The 24,442-nt window shown below is 55.6% G+C and overlaps 1 protein-coding gene and 3 pseudogenes across 3 annotated transcripts in view; 3 read left to right on the top strand and 1 right to left on the bottom strand.

Moving 5' to 3' along the window:
* LOC119168652 (uncharacterized) overlaps window positions 1–24,442 on the bottom strand; it is a 293,472-nt gene that overhangs the window by 60,159 nt on the left and 208,871 nt on the right. The gene's annotated exons all lie outside the window — the stretch shown is intronic.
* LOC142766378 (U2 spliceosomal RNA) lies at window positions 3,462–3,640 on the top strand (annotated as a pseudogene).
* On the top strand, window positions 12,216–12,387 carry LOC142766231 (U2 spliceosomal RNA; annotated as a pseudogene).
* Window positions 20,962–21,133, top strand: LOC142766229 (U2 spliceosomal RNA; annotated as a pseudogene).

The following is a 24,442-nucleotide window of genomic DNA, read 5'->3' as shown; positions in this document are numbered from 1 at the left end:
CCCACGCCTAGCGAGGCCGCCACCGCGAGGAGCAGGTCTTCATGTGCCTCTCTGTTCTCACAGGTTGGAAATGCATCCTCCATCACGCCGAGTCTCAGGCAACATGAGTCACCGCACAGCGACACGGACCACGACAACCCACGGCGTTCCCGGCCACCATCACCGGACCGGGCCCTTACCCCTCTCCCTCCTCTCTTAGGCAGCACAGCTTGCTCTCCAAGCCAGAGCTCCAGGGATGCGACAATTCCATCAGCAGCCAGCGAGGAGGAGTCACCACCAGAAGGGTCACGGTTTTCGTCCCGTCTCCAGCAGGATCCAGACACAGCCCGCGCTACTCAGAGGACCAGCCAGCAAGGAGCACCACAACAAAGCTTGGCAACAGCACAGGAGGACCCTCAAGCAAGTCCATCAGCCAGGAGTATCACCCACAGCGTCGACTCCCCCACACATCCAGCATCATCCGAGGGACTTTCGATAGACGACGCAGGCGGCGAATCACAGGACCCCGCCCCGCAGACAGTGAACCCCGGCGAGATCAACCTCTCCGGGCCAATCGACGACACAAGCGTACTCGCAGAACACAGCCAGCGAATCCGGCAACTGCTTCGGGAGCCCGCCACTGCTGAGCGCTGGGACGACTTCCTCTCCATCCTGGAGGAGGCCGTATCGGCGGTGAGGAAGGAGGCGAAAATTCCAGACAACCCTGCCGGTGGGAAACCCCGCGTCCCGGCCAACCCGAACAACGCCCAGCAGATACAGAGCCTGTATCGTCGCAACCGCCGTCGGGCTGTTCGTATCATCGTACAGGGCGAAACCAAACTCTGCGAGATTCCGCTGGACAGACTGGAGCAACACTTTGCTGAAACATGGGCGCCGAAGGAAGGAAACACCCACCTGCTCCTTAACAAGGCTCGCCCGGACGACATGACAGAGATCTGCCTCGCCCGATTCACCAGCGACGAGGTGGCGGCCCGTCTTCGCAGATGCGAAAACACGGCCCCCGGCAGTGACAGGATCACCTACCGCCATTGGAAAGAACATGATCCTGAAGGTCTCTTTCTCTCCGCAGCATTCAACGTGTGCCTCCAGTACAAGCAAGTGCCCGACGCCTGGAAGGAAACGAGGACCATCCTCATCCACAAGAAGGGTGATCCGAGTGAGGTCACGAATTGGAGACCCATTGCCCTTGGGAACACCATCTCCAAGCTGTATGCGGGTTGCCTAGCTTCCCGCATGCAGCAGTGGGTGTGTGACCATGACGTGCTCTCGAGGTGTCAGAAGGGGTTCCTGCCGCACGACGGCGTGTTTGAACACAACTTCGTGCTGCAGGAGCGCCTGGACGCCGCGCGGGCCGGCGGTGGTGACCTTTGCGTGGCCTTTCTCGACTTCGCCAACGCATTTGGCTCAGTTCCGCACAACGCACTAATCGATTCTCTTCGTGGTGCAGGTGCAGGAGAGGACTTCTGCGCAATCATCGCAGACCTCTACCGAGACAACGCCACCCGGATTGTCGCCGAAGCTGGGACAACGGCCCCAGTCACAATCTCCGCCGGAATTAGACAGGGCTGCCCACTGAGCGGCCTGCTCTTCAACTTGGTGCTCGATCCAGTCATTCGGGCGGTCCAAGGAGGTGAGAGGCAGCACAATGTGCTGGCTTACGCCGATGATTTGACCCCCTTGGCGGACAGCCCAAAGAAACTGCAGGACCGCATCAACGTCGTGGCGGCTCTCGCGGGCCAGCTGGGACTTCGGCTGAACCCCAAGAAGTGCAGAAGCCTGCACCTCTCTGGTAGGACTCCCGTAGGCACTAGGGACACGAAATTCTTCGTCGACGGAGAAGAGATCCCTCGCATCAGTGACTACGAGAGTCAATCTTTTCTAGGACGCCCCGTCGGGTTCAGCCTTCTCCAAGACCGCTCTAAGGTCGATGAGGCGATCTCCGTCGGCCGCACCCTGCTCGAGTCCATGCTTGCCCCATGGCAGCGAATTGATGCACTGAAAACTTTTGTCTTTCCAGCACTCAACTTCGCCATGCGGTGCGGACAAGTGGGCAAGGCGGAATGGGCCCGCCTAGACGACGCACTCCGGCCCCTGATAAAGAAAACTCTTTATCTTCCAGGTAACGCTGCAAACAACTACCTCTACGGCAGCGCAGCGGCCGGAGCAGCTGGAATCCCCCTCGCCGCAGACACAAGTGACGCCTGCCGCGTGGACAACGCCTTCAAGCTTCTGACCTCAGCCGATCTCGAGGTCCGGGAACTTGCCTTCGAAGCGCTAACCAAAATTGTCTCCAAGCGCATTCGCAGGCAGGCCACCAACGAAGAGCTCGCCTGCTACCTCAGCGGCGAAACGGAGGGCATTTTCCAGGCACGGCCGACACAACTGCAGTCCGTCTGGACCGAGGCTCGGAAGGCTTCCCGCAGGCTACACGTCACCTGGGAAATTTTCGAAGACGGGGGGACCAGCATCACGTGTGACGGAGAGGAAACTCTCACGTCAAAGAAACGACGAAAAGTGGTGAAAACGCTGCGCTTCCGAATGATGCGGGCACGCGATCGCTTCCTTCAAGAAATGCCCAATCAAGGGAAGGCAATGGAATGCGTCGCCGCAGACCCGAGCAGCTCCCACTTCATGCGCTCCGGCAAATTCACCCGCTTTTGCGACTGGCGCTTCATCCACAGGGCACGCCTGAACCTCCTACCTGTGAATGGAGCCAACCCATGGACCACCTCCGCCGACAAACGGTGCCGTGTGTGCGGTTACGCAGTGGAAACGCTGCCACACGTCCTGGGTCACTGCATGCGCCACAGCATGGCCTACACCAGTCGTCACAACAAGATTGTGGCGAGGGTGAAACAAGCCGCCAGCAAGAAGTTCACGGTCACGCATGAGAACAGAGCGGTTGGTACCACCAACCTTCGCCCCGACCTCGTTCTCGCCAGGGGGGAAGAGGCGATCATCGTGGACGTGACCTGCCCCTTTGACAACCGGCTCAAAGCACTCGAGGCAGCCCGACTGGAAAAGGAACGAAAATACGAACCAGTTCGGGACTTCTTGCTCCGCCGCTACCAGAGAGTCACGATCGAAGCAGTCGTCGTCGGCATGCTTGGCTCCTGGGACCCGGCAAATGACAGAGTTTTCAAAAAACTCTGCAGCCGGAGATATCTCCGGTTACTTAAGAAGCTTGCAGTGAGCGAGACCATTGCAGCTTCTCGGGAAGTGTACTGCGCACACGTGGCCATAAAGTGACTGTCCCTCGCTGGGCCACGTGCTGACAAAGTCACCCTCCCAAAGACATCGCAAAAATAAGAGGTGATACTACACGACACACGCCCCTTTCACTTTTTCTCCCCTGCTATTTCCTATTTTCACCTTCTCTATACACAGTTCACGATACACCACCTTCTTCCTTTCTGGTTGAAGGAACAAAAAATGAGAACAAGTTTTTCCTTTTCGGTCAGAAATGTTCCTAACATTTTTGAAAACCTCTGTTCTTATCAGCTTAATATCTGATACGGATCCTATTTGGATCCAAGATATTAAACTTATTTTTGTGATGCGGCGGAGTGCTTGAAGCTTGCTTCACCTCCGCCACGGGTTGGCCCGGTATTGCACTACCTCCGGGATCGGCCCACTCACCCCCTGCGGGGTGAGTTCGACAATAAATTCAATGATAGAAGGAGTGTTCGGATTTACCCATGATACCGGGGTAAACGGCGTGGGTGCGTCGAGTGTCCGAGACGGTGGCGGCACGCCGCCCCGGCTGACGCGGTATTCGCGGGCAGGGAGTGCGCTAGCTGTGTTTGCACTTACGATTGCTCTGGGAAAATAAATGTTTCCGTGTGTATTTCATATATGGAGGGTCTCTTTTATTTTGTTATGTTCACACGTACATACTCAAGTTTCTTATTTTTTTTAACATTCCTACTCATATCAATAAAACTATTGAGGAAATTATCATTACTGTTTCGGAGGAAAGCTAGAAGTGTGTATACGATGTGTATGCATGTGCGATGTGTATGTATGTATGTGTGTAGAAGTGTGTATGTATGTGCCAAGCTATTTCCGCTTTTCGAATTCACCCGTTTCGCAACGAAAAATAAAAAAGCCTCTAGAAAATGGGGTTTGGTTGGTGTTTCTGTTTACAGTTGCAGTGGCAAGCGAAGGCATTTTTATTTCACATCTTCACGCGGCGTCTGAACCTGAAGACGCGTGCTCTCGCCACGTCTACGCATCTACACTATTCCCCATCACAAATTAAAATCGCAAAGAACGCCACACGACCCACTCCGCACACACCTGCTGTACGGTGGAGCGGCAAAGCCCCGATGTGCTTTTCCTATGTCCACTGACCTTTGGGGTTTGACGTCCCAAAACCACCATATGATTATGGGAAAATTTCGACCACCTGGGGTTCTTTCACGTGCACCCTAATCTGAGCACAGGGAAATGCAGCCGCCGCGGCCGGGATTCGATCCCACCACCTGCGGGTCAGCAGCCGAGTACCTTACGGCCATCAGACCACCACGGCGGGCATCGCCTTGTTGATCAAACACTTCATTTCTGAACACCATCTCATACCAGCTCATCCACCGTTGGCTCTCGTTAATTACAACGAACATCCTCGCACGCTCACCTCAATGGAATTGCCAGTTGCTGGAAGTTCCAAGAAAATTGCGCACTAGACGTACGGACGCACCACGCACGTACCTGAAGCGACGTGGACCCCAGGACGCGTGAGATCACGCCCCGGGCGCGCTTTGCCTCCGTACCCACTCGTCACTCCTCACAGCTTCACTAAGCCGAGTATGTAGAAGTCGAAGAAGCAGAACAACAAACCAGCCAATCCCCCACAGTGGGTGTGAGCCACAAGTGAAGGTCAACAAAAACAAGCAACACCAGCGAGCGCAGTGACGAAGCTATCGTAATGGGGCGAAATAATCCACGAATATGGCTGCACGTTGACGCACGGTCGCATTTGTGCAACCACCCGTGTCTCCCGAAGACCGTCTGTCGCGAGTCTTCGACGAAAAGCGCAGGCGAGTACTTCTCCACTGATTTCCGCGACCACTTGACGACCGCCTTCGGCCGCCTCATGTCCGTCCGGCACGATCGACGGAGCGCCGCACCAGCGCCTCGTACACGCCACCATAGCACTCCTACCCCTCGGAATCAGCAAAACTTTGACTCGGACGTTTTCGACCACGACAGACAGAACCTGCCGGCCCGTTGAACGCTTGAACGACATCGCAGCGGCAAGTCGCACACTCACGTTCCGTCACCCTCTGCCACATGATCCTTCATTCACCGGCTTCACAACCCACGCGGTAGACGTTTCGCACGCATTCCCGGGTCTGCCTTTCACGGCAGGACCTTCGTCGACCTCGGTGCGGTGTTCCGCCACGTCGGAACTTGCAAGGCATATGTTGAGCGTGCTGAAGCAGCCAAAGGCACCACCTTTTTGCCGATGATTGTGGGCGTCGTTGCAGAGGCGTTGCTTGGGCAGCCGGCGTAGAAGCCATGTTGGATGGGTGACGTATTCACATTTTGCGCAGTCATTTTTTTTTTTTTTTTTTCCTTCCAGACTTTGGTGCTCGAGTTGGACATGTACACTATGCATCAGTTTTTAAAACAAGTGCTGTAGCATCCCTCGCGACATGGCTGATAATGTTCGCCGGCAAGCATTTGGTGTGACGTCATGGGCGCATAGAGAGTACGCATGCAAGCAAGCACGCGTGGCTTCGACCTCTGGGAAAAAGAAGGTTTCAGTTTTAACATGTTTGTAAGCGAAACTAGAAACTTCAAGCGGACTGGGGATAAAAGCAATGCCGTGAAGCCAGCGCTGCCGCTGTCGGTGCACAATGCTGGTTGTGCATGGGTGGACGTCGGAATTGCTTTGCTACTGTTTGCCCGGCTTTTGGCCAGAACTAAGTACGAGGTGTGAAAGAATGGATTTTAATTACGTGCTAATGAATTGCATCGCTTCTCGGCCTTTTGGCTAAGATCAAAGTGTCCGAGCAAGCCGTTTTTTTCTCGCGCGAGTCACTCAGCCGGACCTGGGGTCACGTCGCGCCGACGTCGACCCCCGGGCCTTCCAGTGCGAAAAGAAAGTCCAGCGTCTACCCCGGAGAGCTGTCGGCCCAGCCTGCAGCACCCGGATTCCTGTCCCGGGCTTTCCTGCTCGGTGACCCCCCCATGCCCGATGACGTGCGGACCCCGGACCCCACCTGCTGCCCTGGTGCCTTCCGCCCCGCCGTCTACCATCAACTACCAGACCTCGGACACAGCGCCTGCTGAGCCCGTCTACCAGTACGCAGCATAGCTGCGTTCCTACCAGTCACAGCCACGCCCCCCCTTCTCCTAGCTTGGAGGAGCAACAGGCAACGCTTACCAGCATGACATCCGCGCAAACTAACCTCCCGGTGAGGGAAAATTGTTTTTTCTTTAACGCGCCAGACGGCGATCTTTGTATAGATGATTTAATCGATGCAGTAGAGCGCACTGCCGGAGATGATAGCGTGCACGTACTCCAGCATATGGGTGGATCGCGCTTCCTGGTGTGTACTCGCACCGCGGCTCAAGCAACCAAATTGACGGTAGCCGAGGGTTTTGTCGTTAGCAATGTGAAAGTGGCAGTGGAGGCTGTGGGGCCACCGATAACTTTCGTTAACGTGTTTCGCTACCCCGCATTTCTCCCCGATGAACCCCTGATAAACGCACTTGCGCAGTTTGGGAAGGTGAAGAGCGTGGCCTTTGCGACAGCCACAAACCGCCCAAACAAGCTGAATGGCATACGAGTTGTGCGCATGGAAATGAACAAACCGGTGCCCAACTTCACAACCGTCGCGGGGCACCGCGTAATGTTCGAGTACCGGGGAATGCGGCGCGTTTGCGCGCGGTGTAGCGAGGTGGGCCACATGGCCTCCGCTTGCTCGACGCCTTATTGCAAACGGTGTGGCACCTTTGGCCATGATACGGAGGGATGCGAAGCCGAGTGCCAGCGATGTGGGGGCCAACACGGCACACGCGAATGTTTTCGCAAACGGTCTTATGTCGCAGCCGCCCGTGGCCTCCCGACTGCTCTTACAACCGCCGCCAACAAACAAGACCGCGCGAGCGTCCTCACCCCCCTGGTCAGCCGTACCGACAAGCCGAACTTGCAAGTCTTGCGTTCGGGCCCCCCCACTCGTACCCCCCCTAGCGTTCCACCAGTTAGGGAGACGGATACCACGAAAACGAGTGACAGTACGCACGCCGAGTCCACGTCCACGTCGCTTCCCGCGGGTCAGCCAGCGAAAGCGGGAGGAGCAGACAGCCCTCACACACACCGCGTCTCCGACGGCGGAAGCGGCACCGAGTCCAGTTCCCCGGACTCGTCACGTGATTCATGGGTGGTGGTCTTATCGGAGCCTGATGACCAAGAAACCGCAAAGGCCAAGGCGACTAATAATAGAGAGGAGCAAGCGCCGCGCAGACTGGACGACGAATCTTTCCCGCCGCTGCCCAGCAGGCACACACGCCCAAACTGCTCAGAAGACATCCCGATCACGAGTTGCGGCCGCTACATACTCCCGGGCGACGCTGCACACGACGATTCGACAACCCTCACCGGCCTCTTCCACCAGTTACCAATAGCGAGCAGCTCAGGAGACGCCCCCCCTTCCTCTCCCGCAAACACGCTCCCGCCTGAACTCGAACAGCGGCGGCACCGTTCACGCTCGCGCCGAAGGTCGGCGACCGGTACAGAAGACAGGAGGAAGGAGAAAGGGGGGAGAGCCGAGAGCGCCGAGCACGCCCTACGCCGCTCAAAGCCCCCTGAAACAAGCAGCGACAGTGATGCAACATTAGCCCGCAACCAGCCAAAGAAGTCGCGAAAGGGCTCTATAGGCGACGGCCCCCCCTCCGCCCCCGCGGATGACACCGGGGAGCGAAGAAAATAAGTGGCCATCCATCTGCCTAGGCGACGCGCCGCTCTCCCCCCCCCCCCCTCCCCTCTTACTAAGATTAGCCACGCCGAGACACCCTCGCCACCGACACCGGAATCAAGCCATGCTGCAATGCTCCTCTTATCGCAGGCACACACGCGCTTTCACACTCTTTCGCTATCGCGGCAGCGCGTGACGTCACGCTTGTTTACATTTGACGCTTGCGTGCTGTTAAACAGGCGATCACCGCACCGACGAAAAACACGCGAGCCCGTTCTGCTCAACAGCCTAGGCGTTTGTCCCCCTAACAATGCCTCCCTAGTTTTTTTTGCCTGCTCTCAGCTGGCTCTTTACCTTCACTCAGCTGTGCGCGCAGCCATCGGAGATGCCGTCGCTTAAGTTTGCCACCTGGAACGTCCGTGGGTTCCGAGACAGGGACAAACAACGTCAGGTCTTATCCTTTGCCCAAGGTCAGGACATAGACATACTTTTCGTCCAAGAGACCAACTTCAGGTCTCCCTTAGACGTGGTTAATTTCCGGCGTTCGTGCCACACTGATGCCTTTTTCTCCTTGACGACTGCCAGGTCCTGTGGTGTCGGGGTCATTTTCGTTTCGGGTCGCTACCGGCAGGGCTCCCACTGTTTTTTTTCAGCAAATGGCCGCTCGATCATGCTAGACATATACGTGGACGGAAGGAGAGTCCGTTTTACGAACGTATACGCCCCAGTGACGCGCGCGGATACAAATTCCTTTTTTAAGGAACTCCATGAATGCCTAACCGATCCTCTGCCACACGTGATTCTTGGTGACTTCAACTGCGTGGTTGACTCGACGAGAGACATCCGGGGTCCAGGCCGAGGGGGATCAACCTACCACGCCAAAGAACTGGTGAAGATCCTTCGGCACCTGCGGCTCACGGATGTATGGGTCCATCTCCACGATGACACCTTCGTTCCCACCCGGTCATCAAGAACCACGGCAAGCAGGATCGACCGGGCTTACGTCCCGGACTTCCTCCTCCCCTCCATTATGTCGTGCGAAGTCCTAGCCCTGCCGGACTTCCTGCAAGGGCAAACTGACCATGCCCCAGTCCTCACAACGGTCAAGGGAACGCCCGGTCTTCCTACCGGCAGCACGCGCTGGCGACTCGACTCGGCGCTGTTGGCTGACAAAACTTGCGCCCCGATTCTTCAGGACCTCATCGCAAACTCGCTGAAAGAAGCCCCCCAGGTCACCCCTGAAGTCTGGGACCACCTGAAGAATGTGTGGAAAGGGCTCCTGCAAAGAGAGGGCAGGAAACGAAAAAAAAGAATAACCAGAGAAATGAATGAGCTTCTGCGGAGGAAGAGAATAATCGAAGGTGCCGACACCCTAACTGCCTGCACAAAAGACTACCTTGGGGCCTTGGAGGTCCAGTACGGCAGACTCCTACAAGAGTTGACGCGGAGGCCAAAGGCGACGCAGAGTACCGCGGCAGACACAACGGAAGTCGATCTGTGGGAGGTGAACGGGAATGGCTGCTCAAAGATCACTGAGGCCAGGCGTCCTGACGGGACGATCACAGAAGACCAGGCCGAGATTGCAGCCATCTTCCGGGACCACTTCAGGTCGGCCTTCCAGCAGACTGAGCCCTGTGAACCTGGGCTACCAAGAGCAACAAGCGATCTCTGCAGGAATCTCCGGCGCTTGGACGAGGCTGACTACACGACTTTGTGTGGCGAAGCAACGATTGAGGAGCTTCGTTGCGCCTTAGGCACCATGCCCCCAACTTCTGCCCCAGGAACAGACGGCCTCACGGCTGCTTTCTATGTTGCTTTTCTTGAGACTCTTGGTAATCACCTCCTTGAGGTTGTAAACCTGGTTCTCAAGCAACGGGTGAAGCCGGACTCTTTCCGCCACGGACGGATCGTCCTGATCTTGAAAGACGGAGCCCCCCCATGTGACCCGGCGTCTTGGCGTCCGATTACCCTTCTTAATGTTGACTATAAAATCGTGGCAACCATAGTCAACAATCGGCTCAAACTCTTCCTCCCAGACATGGTAGCCCCGCACCAGACCTGCGCCGTGCCAGGCAGATCTATGTTTGCGAATCTTTCGCTCACAAGAGACGCATTCGAGTTCGCCGCAGCAAAGAAAATTAAGGGAGCCTTCTTGTCGCTGGACCAGGCGAAGGCCTTCGACAGGGTGCGGCATGCATACCTGTTCGAAATGCTCCGTCATTTCGGCCTCCCAGCGGACTTCGTCTCTATACTAGAACTCCTGTATAAAGATCTGAGAGGCAGCGTCGTAGTCAACGGGTCCGAGTCGGCTGGATTCCAATACACGCGCGGAATAAGACAGGGGTGCCCGTTGGGCCCGACGCTCTTCATCCTGTCACTGGAACCCCTACTTACAAACCTCGCATGTGACCCGCAGTTTAGAGGCCTACCCCTGACGGGCTCTGACGAACTAAAGGTGTTAGCATACGCTGACGACGTCTCCCTGTTCGTCCGGAACCCAAGCAGTATGGAGCACTTCCGTCGGATCTTCAGCACCTACGCAGGAATATCGGGCGCCTTGCTGAACGAAGCCAAGAGTAAGGCCCTCCTGTTCGGTGGCTTCCCCGCCGAGGCAATCGGAGAAATCAGCATCGTATCTACGGTGAAAGTGCTGGGCATTTACTACACATGCGAGGGAGTGGCGGTGACAACGTGGACGCGAGTCCTAGACAGGGCTCGCCACTTCATCGAAAGAGCGAGCCGGCACAGTCTGTCCATTCATGAGAAGGCTCTCGCCGCGAAAACGTGTGTTTGCGCACTAGCCCTCTACACGAGCCGGGTTGCTGTCATGCCTGTGAAAGTGGCAACCCAGATCAACAAGATGCTAAACGCATTCCTTTGGAACCACAAACCTCCACCGGTGCGGCGAAGCCTCCTACAGATGGCTGTGACAGAGGGGGGGCTTGGGCTACCGCACGCCCTCACCCTAAGCAAAATCCTCGCTGTGAAGACGGCGCGCTCCCTCTTCCAAGCGGGCGATTACCTCGGGAGAGGCCTGCTCCTATACTGGAGTGGCGCAACAAATAGTTGGTTGGGCGCAAGCAGACACTCCGGGCCACACGCAGAAATACCCTCGCATTTCTACAGGACAGCATCAGCGACGATGCGCATGCTTACCAAAGAGACGCCGGACTGCGACGTTGACGCCGACCCGCCCACCCGAATCGCGGAAGCCCTCAACCGCGCCCAACTATCCGACGAGGAGAAAACGGTGGCCAGAAACGCTCTTCGAGCCCTGCCAACAACCTTCCACGGCCAGCCAAAGGCGACCCATGACTTTGCGTGGCAGAAGGCGTATAACGTGCTGCCAACGCGGCAGCGCCTGCACAAACTCGGCATCGTCCCGAACGCGCGTTGCCCGAATTGCCGCGAAACGGAAACGCAGAAACACGCCCTAGTTGATTGCACGGCCGCCAAGCCTGTGTGGCGCATCATCGCACGATGTTTCCGCATCCGCCCTCCCCCCTATCTCAGGCGAAACAAAGGCGCCTTCGCTAAACTGGTCGTGGCATGCACGCTCTTCGCGATTTGGAAGCGTCGCTCCCTCGCGGAAGCGCGCCGCTCGCCAGTGAGGGCGGCATTTCCGGTAGTAGCGAACATTCGCTTGATGGTGTGGGCATTCCTGTCCGAAGCGCTAGAAGCTGGCGGGGAGGAAAAGTTTTTGCGCCGCTGGCACACCAAGTTTTTCTTTTTGAGAAACGGAAAGCTCGTTTCCCCGATCATCCCCTACTGACACCCCCCCCCCCCTCCCACCTTTTTTTAGTTCCGGACCGCCGTCCGAGGCCCCCCTCCCCACCACCTCCCACCCTTTTATTCAAATGAGCGATACATAGGGTATCACGCAGGAGCCTAACTGCTCCCTCGATAAACGAACAAGCTTTATCCTGTTTTGAGCAGATGCGCACACGACCGCGCTGCAATGTGCTTGCCCTGCGCAGCGCCGCCGCGCTGCGCAGAGCGCTTACTGCGTAGCATTGTATAAATTTAATAAATGTTGCATGTATTTATTTTATGTAGGCCGGGTGCATAGTGTACACACTTGCATGTTAATTTGCGAGTCGGGCGTGGGAGAGCCTGTTAAAATGACTGCATATGTATTGTTTTCCCGTTCAGGCGCACCTATTCACATACGTGTTGTTCCTGTAACGCGGCGCTCCAATGATCGCGCCAAACTATTGTGACCAGCCGAAGTGCCGGCTGAGTATTATGTATAAGTCAGTGACCTGAGTATACATGTTTGGAGTTAAATAAACTTCTCCTTGTTGTAGTATCTGTTCTTATCAGCTTAATATCTGATACGGATCCTATTTGGATCCAAGATATTAAACTTATTTTTGTGATGCGGCGGAGTGCTTGAAGCTTGCTTCACCTCCGCCACGGGTTGGCCCGGTATTGCACTACCTCCGGGATCGGCCCACTCAACCCCTGCGGGGTGAGTTCGACAATAAATTCAATGATAGAAGGAGTGTTCGGATTTACCCATGATACCGGGGTAAACGGCGTGGGTGCGTCGAGTGTCCGAGACGGTGGCGGCACGCCGCCCCGGCTGACGCGGTATTCGCGGGCAGGGAGTGCGCTAGCTGTGTTTGCACTTACGATTGCTCTGGGAAAATAAATGTTTCCGTGTGTATTTCATATATGGAGGGTCTCTTTTATTTTGTTATGTTCACACGTACATACTCAAGTTTCTTATTTTTTTTAACATTCCTACTCATATCAATAAAACTATTGAGGAAATTATCATTACTGTTTCGGAGGAAAGCTAGAAGTGTGTATACGATGTGTATGCATGTGCGATGTGTATGTATGTATGTGTGTAGAAGTGTGTATGTATGTGCCAAGCTATTTCCGCTTTTCGAATTCACCCGTTTCGCAACGAAAAATAAAAAAGCCTCTAGAAAATGGGGTTTGGTTGGTGTTTCTGTTTACAGTTGCAGTGGCAAGCGAAGGCATTTTTATTTCACATCTTCACGCGGCGTCTGAACCTGAAGACGCGTGCTCTCGCCACGTCTACGCATCTACACTATTCCCCATCACAAATTAAAATCGCAAAGAACGCCACACGACCCACTCCGCACACACCTGCTGTACGGTGGAGCGGCAAAGCCCCGATGTGCTTTTCCTATGTCCACTGACCTTTGGGGTTTGACGTCCCAAAACCACCATATGATTATGGGAAAATTTCGACCACCTGGGGTTCTTTCACGTGCACCCTAATCTGAGCACAGGGAAATGCAGCCGCCGCGGCCGGGATTCGATCCCACCACCTGCGGGTCAGCAGCCGAGTACCTTACGGCCATCAGACCACCACGGCGGGCATCGCCTTGTTGATCAAACACTTCATTTCTGAACACCATCTCATACCAGCTCATCCACCGTTGGCTCTCGTTAATTACAACGAACATCCTCGCACGCTCACCTCAATGGAATTGCCAGTTGCTGGAAGTTCCAAGAAAATTGCGCACTAGACGTACGGACGCACCACGCACGTACCTGAAGCGACGTGGACCCCAGGACGCGTGAGATCACGCCCCGGGCGCGCTTTGCCTCCGTACCCACTCGTCACTCCTCACAGCTTCACTAAGCCGAGTATGTAGAAGTCGAAGAAGCAGAACAACAAACCAGCCAATCCCCCACAGTGGGTGTGAGCCACAAGTGAAGGTCAACAAAAACAAGCAACACCAGCGAGCGCAGTGACGAAGCTATCGTAATGGGGCGAAATAATCCACGAATATGGCTGCACGTTGACGCACGGTCGCATTTGTGCAACCACCCGTGTCTCCCGAAGACCGTCTGTCGCGAGTCTTCGACGAAAAGCGCAGGCGAGTACTTCTCCACTGATTTCCGCGACCACTTGACGACCGCCTTCGGCCGCCTCATGTCCGTCCGGCACGATCGACGGAGCGCCGCACCAGCGCCTCGTACACGCCACCATAGCACTCCTACCCCTCGGAATCAGCAAAACTTTGACTCGGACGTTTTCGACCACGACAGACAGAACCTGCCGGCCCGTTGAACGCTTGAACGACATCGCAGCGGCAAGTCGCACACTCACGTTCCGTCACCCTCTGCCACATGATCCTTCATTCACCGGCTTCACAACCCACGCGGTAGACGTTTCGCACGCATTCCCGGGTCTGCCTTTCACGGCAGGACCTTCGTCGACCTCGGTGCGGTGTTCCGCCACGTCGGAACTTGCAAGGCATATGTTGAGCGTGCTGAAGCAGCCAAAGGCACCACCTTTTTGCCGATGATTGTGGGCGTCGTTGCAGAGGCGTTGCTTGGGCAGCCGGCGTAGAAGCCATGTTGGATGGGTGACGTATTCACATTTTGCGCAGTCATTTTTTTTTTTTTTTTTTTCCTTCCAGACTTTGGTGCTCGAGTTGGACATGTACACTATGCATCAGTTTTTAAAACAAGTGCTGTAGCATCCCTCGCGACATGGCTGATAATGTTCGCCGGCAAGCATTTGGTGTGACGTCATGGGCGCATAGAGAGTACGCATGCAAGCAAGCACGCGTGGCTTCGACCTCTGGGAAAAAGAAGGTTTCAGTTTTAACATGTTTGTAAGCGAAACTAGAAACTTCAAGCGGACTGGGGATAAAAGCAATGCCGTGAAGCCAGCGCTGCCGCTGTCGGTGCACAATGCTGGTTGTGCATGGGTGGACGTCGGAATTGCTTTGCTACTGTTTGCCCGGCTTTTGGCCAGAACTAAGTACGAGGTGTGAAAGAATGGATTTTAATTACGTGCTAATGAATTGCATCGCTTCTCGGCCTTTTGGCTAAGATCAAAGTGTCCGAGCAAGCCGTTTTTTCTCGCGCGAGTCACTCAGCCGGACCTGGGGTCACGTCGCGCCGACGTCGACCCCCGGGCCTTCCAGTGCGAAAAGAAAGTCCAGCGTCTACCCCGGAGAGCTGTCGGCCCAGCCTGCAGCACCCGGATTCCTGTCCCGGGCTTTCCTGCTCGGTGACCCCCCCATGCCCGATGACGTGCGGACCCCGGACCCCACCTGCTGCCCTGGTGCCTTCCGCCCCGCCGTCTACCATCAACTACCAGACCTCGGACACAGCGCCTGCTGAGCCCGTCTACCAGTACGCAGCATAGCTGCGTTCCTACCAGTCACAGCCACGCCCCCCCTTCTCCTAGCTTGGAGGAGCAACAGGCAACGCTTACCAGCATGACATCCGCGCAAACTAACCTCCCGGTGAGGGAAAATTGTTTTTTCTTTAACGCGCCAGACGGCGATCTTTGTATAGATGATTTAATCGATGCAGTAGAGCGCACTGCCGGAGATGATAGCGTGCACGTACTCCAGCATATGGGTGGATCGCGCTTCCTGGTGTGTACTCGCACCGCGGCTCAAGCAACCAAATTGACGGTAGCCGAGGGTTTTGTCGTTAGCAATGTGAAAGTGGCAGTGGAGGCTGTGGGGCCACCGATAACTTTCGTTAACGTGTTTCGCTACCCCGCATTTCTCCCCGATGAACCCCTGATAAACGCACTTGCGCAGTTTGGGAAGGTGAAGAGCGTGGCCTTTGCGACAGCCACAAACCGCCCAAACAAGCTGAATGGCATACGAGTTGTGCGCATGGAAATGAACAAACCGGTGCCCAACTTCACAACCGTCGCGGGGCACCGCGTAATGTTCGAGTACCGGGGAATGCGGCGCGTTTGCGCGCGGTGTAGCGAGGTGGGCCACATGGCCTCCGCTTGCTCGACGCCTTATTGCAAACGGTGTGGCACCTTTGGCCATGATACGGAGGGATGCGAAGCCGAGTGCCAGCGATGTGGGGGCCAACACGGCACACGCGAATGTTTTCGCAAACGGTCTTATGTCGCAGCCGCCCGTGGCCTCCCGACTGCTCTTACAACCGCCGCCAACAAACAAGACCGCGCGAGCGTCCTCACCCCCCTGGTCAGCCGTACCGACAAGCCGAACTTGCAAGTCTTGCGTTCGGGCCCCCCCACTCGTACCCCCCCTAGCGTTCCACCAGTTAGGGAGACGGATACCACGAACACGAGTGACAGTACGCACGCCGAGTCCACGTCCACGTCGCTTCCCGCGGGTCAGCCAGCGAAAGCGGGAGGAGCAGACAGCCCTCACACACACCGCGTCTCCGACGGCGGAAGCGGCACCGAGTCCAGTTCCCCGGACTCGTCACGTGATTCATGGGTGGTGGTCTTATCGGAGCCTGATGACCAAGAAACCGCAAAGGCCAAGGCGACTAATAATAGAGAGGAGCAAGCGCCGCGCAGACTGGACGACGAATCTTTCCCGCCGCTGCCCAGCAGGCACACACGCCCAAACTGCTCAGAAGACATCCCGATCACGAGTTGCGGCCGCTACATACTCCCGGGCGACGCTGCACACGACGATTCGACAACCCTCACCGGCCTCTTCCACCAGTTACCAATAGCGAGCAGCTCAGGAGACGCCCCCCCTTCCTCTCCCGCAAACACGCTCCCGCCTGAACTCGAACAGCGGCGGCACCGTTCACGCTCGCGCCGAAGGTCGGCGACCGGTACAGAAGACAGGAGGAAGGAGAAAGGGGGGAGAGCCGAGAGCGCCGAGCACGCCCTACGCCGCTCAAAGCCCCCTGAAACAAGCAGCGACAGTGATGCAACATTAGCCCGCAACCAGCCAAAGAAGTCGCGAAAGGGCTCTATAGGCGACGGCCCCCCCTCCGCCCCCGCGGATGACACCGGGGAGCGAAGAAAATAAGTGGCCATCCATCTGCCTAGGCGACGCGCCGCTCTCCCCCCCCCCCCTCCCCTCTTACTAAGATTAGCCACGCCGAGACACCCTCGCCACCGACACCGGAATCAAGCCATGCTGCAATGCTCCTCTTATCGCAGGCACACACGCGCTTTCACACTCTTTCGCTATCGCGGCAGCGCGTGACGTCACGCTTGTTTACATTTGACGCTTGCGTGCTGTTAAACAGGCGATCACCGCACCGACGAAAAACACGCGAGCCCGTTCTGCTCAACAGCCTAGGCGTTTGTCCCCCTAACAATGCCTCCCTAGTTTTTTTTGCCTGCTCTCAGCTGGCTCTTTACCTTCACTCAGCTGTGCGCGCAGCCATCGGAGATGCCGTCGCTTAAGTTTGCCACCTGGAACGTCCGTGGGTTCCGAGACAGGGACAAACAACGTCAGGTCTTATCCTTTGCCCAAGGTCAGGACATAGACATACTTTTCGTCCAAGAGACCAACTTCAGGTCTCCCTTAGACGTGGTTAATTTCCGGCGTTCGTGCCACACTGATGCCTTTTTCTCCTTGACGACTGCCAGGTCCTGTGGTGTCGGGGTCATTTTCGTTTCGGGTCGCTACCGGCAGGGCTCCCACTGTATTTTTTCAGCAAATGGCCGCTCGATCATGCTAGACATATACGTGGACGGAAGGAGAGTCCGTTTTACGAACGTATACGCCCCAGTGACGCGCGCGGATACAAATTCCTTTTTTAAGGAACTCCATGAATGCCTAACCGATCCTCTGCCACACGTGATTCTTGGTGACTTCAACTGCGTGGTTGACTCGACGAGAGACATCCGGGGTCCAGGCCGAGGGGGATCAACCTACCACGCCAAAGAACTGGTGAAGATCCTTCGGCACCTGCGGCTCACGGATGTATGGGTCCATCTCCACGATGACACCTTCGTTCCCACCCGGTCATCAAGAACCACGGCAAGCAGGATCGACCGGGCTTACGTCCCGGACTTCCTCCTCCCCTCCATTATGTCGTGCGAAGTCCTAGCCCTGCCGGACTTCCTGCAAGGGCAAACTGACCATGCCCCAGTCCTCACAACGGTCAAGGGAACGCCCGGTCTTCCTACCGGCAGCACGCGCTGGCGACTCGACTCGGCGCTGTTGGCTGACAAAACTTGCGCCCCGATTCTTCAGGACCTCATCGCAAACTCGCTGAAAGAAGCCCCCCAGGTCACCCCTGAAGTCTGGGACCACCTGAAGAATGTGTGGAAAGGGCTCCTGCAAAGAGAGGGCAGGAAACGAAAAAAAAAGAATAACCAGAGAAATGAATGAGCTTCTGCGGAGGAAGAGAATAATCGAAGGTGCCGACACCCTAACTGCCTGCACAAAAGACTACCTTGGGGCCTTGGAGGTCCAGTACGGCAGACTCCTACAAGAGTTGACGCGGAGGCCAAAGGCGACGCAGAGTACCGCGGCAGACACAACGGAAGTCGATCTGTGGGAGGTGAACGGGAATGGCTGCTCAAAGATCACTGAGGCCAGGCGTCCTGACGGGACGATCACAGAAGACCAGGCCGAGATTGCAGCCATCTTCCGGGACCACTTCAGGTCGGCCTTCCAGCAGACTGAGCCCTGTGAACCTGGGCTACCAAGAGCAACAAGCGATCTCTGCAGGAATCTCCGGCGCTTGGACGAGGCTGACTACACGACTTTGTGTGGCGAAGCAACGATTGAGGAGCTTCGTTGCGCCTTAGGCACCATGCCCCCAACTTCTGCCCCAGGAACAGACGGCCTCACGGCTGCTTTCTATGTTGCTTTTCTTGAGACTCTTGGTAATCACCTCCTTGAGGTTGTAAACCTGGTTCTCAAGCAACGGGTGAAGCCGGACTCTTTCCGCCACGGACGGATCGTCCTGATCTTGAAAGACGGAGCCCCCCCATGTGACCCGGCGTCTTGGCGTCCGATTACCCTTCTTAATGTTGACTATAAAATCGTGGCAACCATAGTCAACAATCGGCTCAAACTCTTCCTCCCAGACATGGTAGCCCCGCACCAGACCTGCGCCGTGCCAGGCAGATCTATGTTTGCGAATCTTTCGCTCACAAGAGACGCATTCGAGTTCGCCGCAGCAAAGAAAATTAAGGGAGCCTTCTTGTCGCTGGACCAGGCGAAGGCCTTCGACAGGGTGCGGCATGCATACCTGTTCGAAATGCTCCGTCATTTCGGCCTCCCAGCGGACTTCGTCTCTATACTAGAACTCCTGTATAAAGATCTGAGAGGCAGCGTCGTAGTCAACGGGTCCGAGTCGGCTGGATTCCAATACACGCGCGGAATAAGACAGGGGTGCCCGTTGGGCCCGACGCTCTTCATCCTGTCACTGGAACCCCTACTTACAAACCTCGCATGTGACCCGCAGTTTAGAGGCCTACCCCTGACGGGCTCTGACGAACTAAAGGTGTTAGCATACGCTGACGACGTCTCCCTGTTCGTCCGGAACCCAAGCAGTATGGAGCACTTCCGTCGGATCTTCAGCACCTACGCAGGAATATCGGGCGCCTTGCTGAACGAAGCCAAGAGTAAGGCCCTCCTGTTCGGTGGCTTCCCCGCCGAGGCAATCGGAGAAATCAGCATCGTATCTACGGTGAAAGTGCTGGGCATTTACTACACATGCGAGGGAGTGGCGGTGACAACGTGGACGCGAGTCCTAGACAGGGCTCGCCACTTCATCGAAAGAGCGAGCCGGCACAGTCTGTCCATTCATGAGAAGGCTCTCGCCGCGAAAACGTGTGTTTGCGCACTAGCCCTCTACACGAGCCGGGTTGCTGTCATGCCTGTGAAAGTGGCAACCCAGATCAACAAGATGCTAAACGCATTCCTTTGGAACCACAAACCTCCACCGGTGCGGCGAAGCCTCCTACAGATGGCTGTGACAGAGGGGGGGCTTGGGCTACCGCACGCCCTCACCCTAAGCAAAATCCTCGCTGTGAAGACGGCGCGCTCCCTCTTCCAAGCGGGCGATTACCTCGGGAGAGGCCTGCTCCTATACTGGAGTGGCGCAACAAATAGTTGGTTGGGCGCAAGCAGACACTCCGGGCCACACGCAGAAATACCCTCGCATTTCTACAGGACAGCATCAGCGACGATGCGCATGCTTACCAAAGAGACGCCGGACTGCGACGTTGACGCCGACCCGCCCACCCGAATCGCGGAAGCCCTCAACCGCGCCCAACTATCCGACGAGGAGAAAACGGTGGCCAGAAACGCTCTTCGAGCCCTGCCAACAACCTTCCACGGCCAGCCAAAGGCGACCCATGACTTTGCGTGGCAGAAGGCGTATAACGTGCTGCCAACGCGGCAGCGCCTGCACAAACTCGGCATCGTCCCGAACGCGCGTTGCCCGAATTGCCGCGAAACGGAAACGCAGAAACACGCCCTAGTTGATTGCACGGCCGCCAAGCCTGTGTGGCGCATCATCGCACGATGTTTCCGCATCCGCCCTCCCCCCTATCTCAGGCGAAACAAAGGCGCCTTCGCTAAACTGGTCGTGGCATGCACGCTCTTCGCGATTTGGAAGCGTCGCTCCCTCGCGGAAGCGCGCCGCTCGCCAGTGAGGGCGGCATTTCCGGTAGTAGCGAACATTCGCTTGATGGTGTGGGCATTCCTGTCCGAAGCGCTAGAAGCTGGCGGGGAGGAAAAGTTTTTGCGCCGCTGGCACACCAAGTTTTTCTTTTTGAGAAACGGAAAGCTCGTTTCCCCGATCATCCCCTACTGACACCCCCCCCCCCTCCCACCTTTTTTTAGTTCCGGACCGCCGTCCGAGGCCCCCCTCCCCACCACCTCCCACCCTTTTATTCAAATGAGCGATACATAGGGTATCACGCAGGAGCCTAACTGCTCCCTCGATAAACGAACAAGCTTTATCCTGTTTTGAGCAGATGCGCACACGACCGCGCTGCAATGTGCTTGCCCTGCGCAGCGCCGCCGCGCTGCGCAGAGCGCTCACTGCGTAGCATTGTATAAATTTAATAAATGTTGCATGTATTTATTTTATGTAGGCCGGGTGCATAGTGTACACACTTGCATGTTAATTTGCGAGTCGGGCGTGGGAGAGCCTGTTAAAATGACTGCATATGTATTGTTTTCCCGTTCAGGCGCACCTATTCACATACGTGTTGTTCCTGTAACGCGGCGCTCCAATGATCGCGCCAAACTATTGTGACCAGCCGAAGTGCCGGCTGAGTATTATGTATAAGTCAGTGACCTGAGTATACATGTTTGGAGTTAAATAAACTTCTCCTTGTTGTAGTATCTGTTCTTATCAGCTTAATATCTGATACGGATCCTATTTGGATCCAAGATATTAAACTTATTTTTGTGATGGGGCGGAGTGCTTGAAGCTTGCTTCACCTCCGCCACGGGTTGGCCCGGTATTGCACTACCTCCGGGATCGGCCCACTCACCCCCTGCGGGGTGAGTTCGACAATAAATTCAATGATAGAAGGAGTGTTCGGATTTACCCATGATACCGGGGTAAACGGCGTGGGTGCGTCGAGTGTCCGAGACGGTGGCGGCACGCCGCCCCGGCTGACGCGGTATTCGCGGGCAGGGAGTGCGCTAGCTGTGTTTGCACTTACGATTGCTCTGGGAAAATAAATGTTTCCGTGTGTATTTCATATATGGAGGGTCTCTTTTATTTTGTTATGTTCACACGTACATACTCAAGTTTCTTATTTTTTTTAACATTCCTACTCATATCAATAAAACTATTGAGGAAATTATCATTACTGTTTCGGAGGAAAGCTAGAAGTGTGTATACGATGTGTATGCATGTGCGATGTGTATGTATGTATGTGTGTAGAAGTGTGTATGTATGTGCCAAGCTATTTCCGCTTTTCGAATTCACCCGTTTCGCAACGAAAAATAAAAAAGCCTCTAGAAAATGGGGTTTGGTTGGTGTTTCTGTTTACAGTTGCAGTGGCAAGCGAAGGCATTTTTATTTCACATCTTCACGCGGCGTCTGAACCTGAAGACGCGTGCTCTCGCCACGTCTACGCATCTACACTATTCCCCATCACAAATTAAAATCGCAAAGAACGCCACACGACCCACTCCGCACACACCTGCTGTACGGTGGAGCGGCAAAGCCCCGATGTGCTTTTCCTATGTCCACTGACCTTTGGGGTTTGACGTCCCAAAACCACCATATGATTATGGGAAAATTTCGACCACCTGGGGTTCTTTCACGTGCACCCTAATCTGAGCACAGGGAAATGCAGCCGCCGCGGCCGGGATTCGATCCCACCACCTGCGGGTCAGCAGCCGAGTACCTTACGGCCATCAGACCACCACGGCGGGCATCGCCTTGTTGATCAAACACTTCATTTCTGAACACCATCTCATACCAGCTCATCCACCGTTGGCTCTCGTTAATTACAACGAACATCCTCGCACGCTCACCTCAATGGAATTGCCAGTTGCTGGAAGTTCCAAGAAAATTGCGCACTAGACGTACGGACGCACCACGCACGTACCTGAAGCGACGTGGACCCCAGGACGCGTGAGATCACGCCCCGGGCGCGCTTTGCCTCCGTACCCACTCGTCACTCCTCACAGCTTCACTAAGCCGAGTATGTAGAAGTCGAAGAAGCAGAACAACAAACCAGCCAATCCCCCACAGTGGGTGTGAGCCACAAGTGAAGGTCAACAAAAACAAGCAACACCAGCGAGCGCAGTGACGAAGCTATCGTAATGGGGCGAAATAATCCACGAATATGGCTGCACGTTGACGCACGGTCGCATTTGTGCAACCACCCGTGTCTCCCGAAGACCGTCTGTCGCGAGTCTTCGACGAAAAGCGCAGGCGAGTACTTCTCCACTGATTTCCGCGACCACTTGACGACCGCCTTCGGCCGCCTCATGTCCGTCCGGCACGATCGACGGAGCGCCGCACCAGCGCCTCGTACACGCCACCATAGCACTCCTACCCCTCGGAATCAGCAAAACTTTGACTCGGACGTTTTCGACCACGACAGACAGAACCTGCCGGCCCGTTGAACGCTTGAACGACATCGCAGCGGCAAGTCGCACACTCACGTTCCGTCACCCTCTGCCACATGATCCTTCATTCACCGGCTTCACAACCCACGCGGTAGACGTTTCGCACGCATTCCCGGGTCTGCCTTTCACGGCAGGACCTTCGTCGACCTCGGTGCGGTGTTCCGCCACGTCGGAACTTGCAAGGCATATGTTGAGCGTGCTGAAGCAGCCAAAGGCACCACCTTTTTGCCGATGATTGTGGGCGTCGTTGCAGAGGCGTTGCTTGGGCAGCCGGCGTAGAAGCCATGTTGGATGGGTGACGTATTCACATTTTGCGCAGTCATTTTTTTTTTTTTTTTTTCCTTCCAGACTTTGGTGCTCGAGTTGGACATGTACACTATGCATCAGTTTTTAAAACAAGTGCTGTAGCATCCCTCGCGACATGGCTGATAATGTTCGCCGGCAAGCATTTGGTGTGACGTCATGGGCGCATAGAGAGTACGCATGCAAGCAAGCACGCGTGGCTTCGACCTCTGGGAAAAAGAAGGTTTCAGTTTTAACATGTTTGTAAGCGAAACTAGAAACTTCAAGCGGACTGGGGATAAAAGCAATGCCGTGAAGCCAGCGCTGCCGCTGTCGGTGCACAATGCTGGTTGTGCATGGGTGGACGTCGGAATTGCTTTGCTACTGTTTGCCCGGCTTTTGGCCAGAACTAAGTACGAGGTGTGAAAGAATGGATTTTAATTACGTGCTAATGAATTGCATCGCTTCTCGGCCTTTTGGCTAAGATCAAAGTGTACACTTTGATCTTAGCCAAAAGGCCGAGAAGCGATGCAATTCATTAGCACGTAATTAAAATCCATTCTTTCACACCTCGTACTTAGTTCTGGCCAAAAGCCGGGCAAACAGTAGCAAAGCAATTCCGACGTCCACCCATGCACAACCAGCATTGTGCACCGACAGCGGCAGCGCTGGCTTCACGGCATTGCTTTTATCCCCAGTCCGCTTGAAGTTTCTAGTTTCGCTTACAAACATGTTAAAACTGAAACCTTCTTTTTCCCAGAGGTCGAAGCCACGCGTGCTTGCTTGCATGCGTACTCTCTATGCGCCCATGACGTCACACCAAATGCTTGCCGGCGAACATTATCAGCCATGTCGCGAGGGATGCTACAGCACTTGTTTTAAAAACTGATGCATAGTGTACATGTCCAACTCGAGCACCAAAGTCTGGAAGGAAAAAAAAAAAAAAATGACTGCGCAACATGTGAATACGTCACCCATCCAACATGGCTTCTACGCCGGCTGCCCAAGCAACGCCTCTGCAACGACGCCCACAATCATCGGCAAAAAGGTGGTGCCTTTGGCTGCTTCAGCACGCTCAACATATGCCTTGCAAGTTCCGACGTGGCGGAACACCGCACCGAGGTCGACGAAGGTCCTGCCGTGAAAGGCAGACCCGGGAATGCGTGCGAAACGTCTACCGCGTGGGTTGTGAAGCCGGTGAATGAAGGATCATGTGGCAGAGGGTGACGGAACGTGAGTGTGCGACTTGCCGCTGCGATGTCGTTCAAGCGTTCAACGGGCCGGCAGGTTCTGTCTGTCGTGGTCGAAAACGTCCGAGTCAAAGTTTTGCTGATTCCGAGGGGTAGGAGTGCTATGGTGGCGTGTACGAGGCGCTGGTGCGGCGCTCCGTCGATCGTGCCGGACGGACATGAGGCGGCCGAAGGCGGTCGT

The sequence above is a fragment of the Rhipicephalus microplus genome, chromosome 6, assembly GCF_043290135.1.
Source record: "Rhipicephalus microplus isolate Deutch F79 chromosome 6, USDA_Rmic, whole genome shotgun sequence".
NCBI classification, from domain to species: domain Eukaryota; kingdom Metazoa; phylum Arthropoda; class Arachnida; order Ixodida; family Ixodidae; genus Rhipicephalus; species Rhipicephalus microplus.
The sequence above is the reverse complement of the archived record's forward strand: the minus strand, read 5'-3'. Positions and strand labels throughout refer to the sequence as shown.